Below are 5,737 nucleotides of genomic sequence, written 5' to 3' on the forward strand. Positions count from 1 at the left end.
ACAAAACGGATTCAAAACGGAAAGTGCTGTGTTGGCGCTCTTACGCGTTTTTTACAGTAACCGCTGCCCAGCTGGCGCTCGCAAATGTGACGTCATGGGAGCGCCGTAACTATTTATACCGGAGACTTGCAGTCACTCTGAGAGTCCTGGCATCACGTTGCCCTCGAACTCGTCCATGCTTCCTGTTTCCACTTCGTCGCACGCCGCTGAAAAACAGAGTGGTGCACGACCTCAGCTCACACGCTACAAATCCGGGCGCGCCGGCGAGATCTACGTAATTTTTTACGTCAGCCAGCTAGGCTGCGGATACTGTAAAACATGCATTATACTTCCTCACCATACTTCCTGCTTTGCCGTTGTCATAACTAGAGATGTTCCATCGGTATCGGCTCATATATACTATATATACTGCCTAAAACGCTGGTATCGGTATCGGGAAGTACTGGAGTTAATGCACCAATCAGATACCACGTAATAAAGCCCTAAAGAAAATCTACGTTAAAGTAGTTTATGTATGTTCTTTTCCCGTTATAACTGAAAGTTCTGGGCGTTCATGTTTCACAAAGAGTTTAACCTGAGCCAGACCGACAACAAAGATAGAAATCATATCATCTATACAGGTATAGTAGTATACAGCTGTTATACATCATATCATCATACAGAGATAGTAGTATACAGCTGTTATACATCATATCATCATACAGAGATAGTAGTATACAGCTGTTATACATCATATCATCCGACTCACAATGGGCAGTGACAATAAATACAACGCCACTAGGGGGCGTTGCCACTATAAACATCAACAGGGTGCGATATGCAGAGGGGGGGGATGCGTGGGATTTCCTCCTTTCTGGTCTATATATCCCTGCCTTTGCTGAATTATTTTTATTCCCAGTGGGGACAAAACGTATCCCCCACCCCTCAAAGTGATCAATGCTACTTCACCGATGGACCTTTTTCACAGCAGACATTTTGACTTGTCATAGTAGGAAAAGCACAGCTGAGATTGATCACCTTAACGATGGCTCAGTTCCATCAAGTGTCCCAGTGAGATATTTCAGTGAGTGTGTCGGTACACGATCCGTTCTGCACATGTGCAAAATGTTCGCGCATGCGCTGTTGTACGAGGATTTACGACACTGCACGATCTGTTCCACGCTTCCGGTCGACAGCCAGCTAACGTTAGTTTAGCTAACAGCTAATTCGGCTAACCGCTAGCTGAGACAGCATGTAATAACTTTAAAAGGCCCTCAAAATAAAACTTGAAAATAAACGTTAACATATATAACAGCTGTTACGTCAGCTCTACTTTACTTGTGCTCATTTAAAATACAATCACTCAATACTTGTCTTTATTGTTATTACTGTGAAGTCTTAATTTAGCTGTAGCCTGCTTTTCCCATTAAGTTTGACTTAACGTTATTTTATATAGACTGAATCTAGCTGTCAACTAGCCAACAAGCTAGCCGAATTAGCTGTTAGCTAAACTAACGTTAGCTTCCCAGTGGAGGCTAGCCATAGGCTAGCGTGGAACAGATCGTGCAGGTCATATCCTCGGTAAAACAGTATTATCATGCACATGCGCAAAACGGATCGTGCAGGCAGAACGGATCGTGTACCGACATGAACAATACCAGGACCTCTGCTAAGGGGAACACAGCCATCATTAATGGTTAGAACACACCTGTGCTTTTCCTACTATGACATGTCAACATGTCTGCTGTGGAAAAGGTCTATAGACCATTATATACCTGAAATAGAAGTATTTTAAACTAGGGCTGAACGATTTTTGAAAATAATCTAATTGCGATTTTTTTCCCAAATATTGCGATTCGATATTCGATTATTTTTTTAAGCTCTTAGTCTTCTGTATTATTCAACAAAGAATAATATAATAATTGATAGTATGAACACACAATTACACACTAGACAGTTAAATAAGTAAAACTATAGTATATATATACATATATATACACACACACACACACACACACACACACACACACACACAGTGTATTTTTTTTACAGTGCCCAGAGAGGAGCTGCCTCCAGCCCCTCCCCCTCTTGAAGTTGCGTGCTGCCGTGTGCAGTTGTTCAGAGAGGCTATCGTTGCGTTAGCTAGTTGCTGGTGTTCTTGTTCAGAGAGGCTATCGTTACGTTAGCTAGTTGCTGGTGTTCTTGTTCAGAGAGGCTATCGTTACGTTAGCTAGTTGCTGGTGTTCTTGTTCAGAGAGGCTATCGTTACGTTAGCTAGTTGCTGGTGTTCTTGCCGTGGGATTAACTGGACTAATAAAACTGTAGAAACCCCGCGGCCACGCTGCTGTGAAAGCTCCCCGAACATCATTAATCAGTCTGGTTGTTACCCCTCTCAGTGGCAGCTCCTCCACTCGTATCTTTATAACGGAGCTAACCGCTAACCGGAGCTAACCGCTAACCGGAGCTAACCGCTAACCGGAGCTAATCGTTGCCAACCGAGCCTTCAGTTCTGTGTGTCTGTATCCATTAACTGCACGTATGGACTCGAGTCTGAATAAAACCCTTCATTTTATTAAAATGGCTGTAAAAGTTTTAAACTACAACTCAGAGTTGTTTGAATGACAGAAATCAGCTCCAGGTACGGCGTAGCGTTAGCGTGCTAGTTGATGCTTTCTCTACGGAGTGCAGACTGATTTGCTCTCGCGAGTCATGTGACCAAATCGCAGCCTTTGCGATTAGGAAATCGCGTTTTAACATATCGCGATATTATCGCAAATGCAATTAATCGTTCAGCCCTATTTTAAACTAAGTAAAGCGATGTAACGTGTACACAGCAAGCAGCAGTTGCTGGTTGTATTTAGCCACTACCAGCGGCTGTTGTTTAGTCGCCAAAAGGTGCCTGTGAGCCGGGTACAGGCTCCACCAGATTTCAGGGGCCGTTGATTGTAGTGGAGTTTAGACAGAAAAATTGAGCGCCACGCTGCAATGACAGTTAAGTTTAGGCACCAAAAGTATTTTGTTTTCACCACAAAGTGCACTCCACTCTCTGGTTTGAAAGCTCTGTGTTTTACGTTGCCACCATGCTGTTATTTCATCTTGAGATTACTTTCCGTTGGATATTGAAGTTCATAAATTAGTGTTTTGGCATGGCCGGTGGAGTGGCTCCATATACCCACGGTGGTATTGGGCTTTGTTGTGCATGATTCCCTTCCAGGTCGTAATAGCTGCTTGAGCAAAAGACGTATGTGGACGTTTTGGGGGCAAGGACGGTCTCCTTCTTTAGCTCCAAAAACAATGACATCAGTTTGGTCTTTCTTTAATTTAGGAAGGTTCAGGCACATCCATCCATTTTGAAGCAGTCACACTGAGCTGTAATTTTCAACGTCACTTCCTGAGAGCCTCCTTGCCGCCCGCCTTGCCGTTGGATGCGTAACTATGGTAACCCCCTGCCCACCTCCGCTCTAGCGTCATCGCCAGATAATGCTTAAATTTCTGAAAAAGGAAAGCAACTAGACCCAAAGTCGCAGGTGACAAAATCAGAGATTTTTAAATGTAGAAATGTAAATTTGAGAGGGTTTTTTTGACGTTACAAAGCTGCCTTGGTGGCTGTCCGTTTGTCTGTTTTGAACGTTGTCGTTACTACTGCATTGCATTGTGGGATATTTATGCCTGCGTAGTGTCCAGTGTTTGCATATTGTAATACTTCATCGGAAATAGTACGCAATTCACATACTATTAGTTTCATACTAAGATTTAAACATACTAAAACATCGCAAACACTGTTTTAGCTACTAAATAGCATGTTAGTGTGGAATTTTGGACATGTGTGTGTGTGTGTGTGTGTGTGTGTGTGTGTGTGTGTGTGTGTGTGTGTTTGTGTATGTGTGTGTGCATGTGTGTGTGTGTGTGTGTGTGTGTGTGTGTGTGTGTGTGTGTATGTGTGTTTCTGGGTGTGTTTTTAACTGAGAGGTGTGAAGACTGGAGCCTCAGCCCTGAGGACATCTACCCGGTGTCACACGCAAACACACACATAGATTCTCACTTGCACACACACACACACACACACACACACACAGTGCAGGGCAGACGTGGCCGTGTGGATGCACGTGCGGCCAGCGTCTCGCCTCCAACAGTGAGGTGGGCTCCAGGTAACCCAGAGTGACAGCTAAGCCTCTGCAGGGCGCTGTTCAGACGTGTGAGGAGCGGGACAGCTGCGCCACCTCCCAGATGTGGCAGAATTTGTCAAACACACACACGTAAAAACACACTGACACACATACCAGATGTGGCAGCAGGAGTCATAACACAGAAGGCCCCAGCTGTTCACATGCCAAAAAGAAAAGGAGGACTAGTTTCTCTTGTCTGACGGCACTCGTCAAACTTCCCAGGATGGGGGACCAGAGGAGAGGGGTTAAATCATACTGACAGCTGTAGTGCAATATTTACCTGGCGTGTAAAAAAATGACAGGTGCATATGAATTTGTGTTTGTGCCAGAGATGGGGACTTGAGTCGCACTTAAAGTGCACACAAAGGTGCGTTACACAAACATGCTGAAAGACGCCTTTTTCGTCGTATCAACAACAGTATTTCGACAGCCACTGTCCAAACGTCCTTATTTTACGAGTTTGGAATGAGAACGGGTTGGACACGCTCACGCCACGCAGCCAGTGTGCAGGAGGCCTCAGTGTTGTCAGCATTTCCTCACATGGTGTCCTTCATTTTTCTCAAGTTTTCTCTAAAACCAGTCCATCTTTAAGCCCCCTGAATATCTGTTCTTCTGCATTTTGTTAGTTGCAGTAGTTCGTGTGGTTGTGTGGGTGTAGAAAGGAACAGATTGTGCATGGCACGGCACAAACTTATGGCACCCCCCCTTCTCTCTCTTTCTGACGCCTCCACACACCTCCACACACACATACTGGGACCTGGCATCGGCCGCTCCACTACCCGTTGGAGTCTAACTGCTTTACATTAGTACCACCGATGTTACGTAACGTGGCACGGAGCGAAATGTTAAAATTCAGCCTTGCAGGAGATGAGGAATGCCTAGTGGGATTTGGAAGTTTTAATATTGTTTGCTCACTCATAGGCCTTTATTGACAGGACAGCTGAAGACATGAAAGGGGAGAGAGAGGGGGAATGACATGCAGCAAAGGGCCGCAGGTTGGAGTCGAACCCAGGCCGCTGCGTCGAGGAGTAAACCTCTACATATGGGTGCCTGCTCTACCAACTGAGCTATCCGGGTGCCCAGTATTGTTTGCTCACTCTTTCTGCTCCACGTTTTTCTAATAAATGCAGACCTGTTGTTCAGAGTATTGTACTGATGTAAGAGCCAGTGAATGAAAAGGAAAAGGAAAGCTCCCCCTCTCAGGGCCCTCTGAAGCACCGTTACTGCAACAAAGCAGCAAGGTCGCCATCTTGTGTTCGTTATCAGAACAACAACTTGCAAAACCTGCAGTCACTGTAATCACACCGTGTTCCCTTCACGTCTTAATGTTTGATTGCTGCACGTTCACACCGTTCTTCTTTCTAGGGACTGTACACAAATTAGTAGAGGGTTAGAAGAGGGGAAAAGTTTTATAATTTATGTTTACAGCCTTCCCGTGGCCGGGTTGGTTCAGTGGGTGGAGCAGGCGCACATATACTGAGAGGTTTATGCCTCAACGCAGAGGTCCAGGGTTTGAATCCGACTTGTGATGATTTCCTGCATGTCTTCCCTCTCTCTCTCCCCTTCCTCACCTAGCTGTCCTGTCTAAACTA

Source organism: Sander lucioperca, chromosome 21 (genome assembly GCF_008315115.2).
Source record: "Sander lucioperca isolate FBNREF2018 chromosome 21, SLUC_FBN_1.2, whole genome shotgun sequence".
In the NCBI taxonomy this organism is placed as follows: Eukaryota; Metazoa; Chordata; class Actinopteri; order Perciformes; family Percidae; genus Sander; species Sander lucioperca.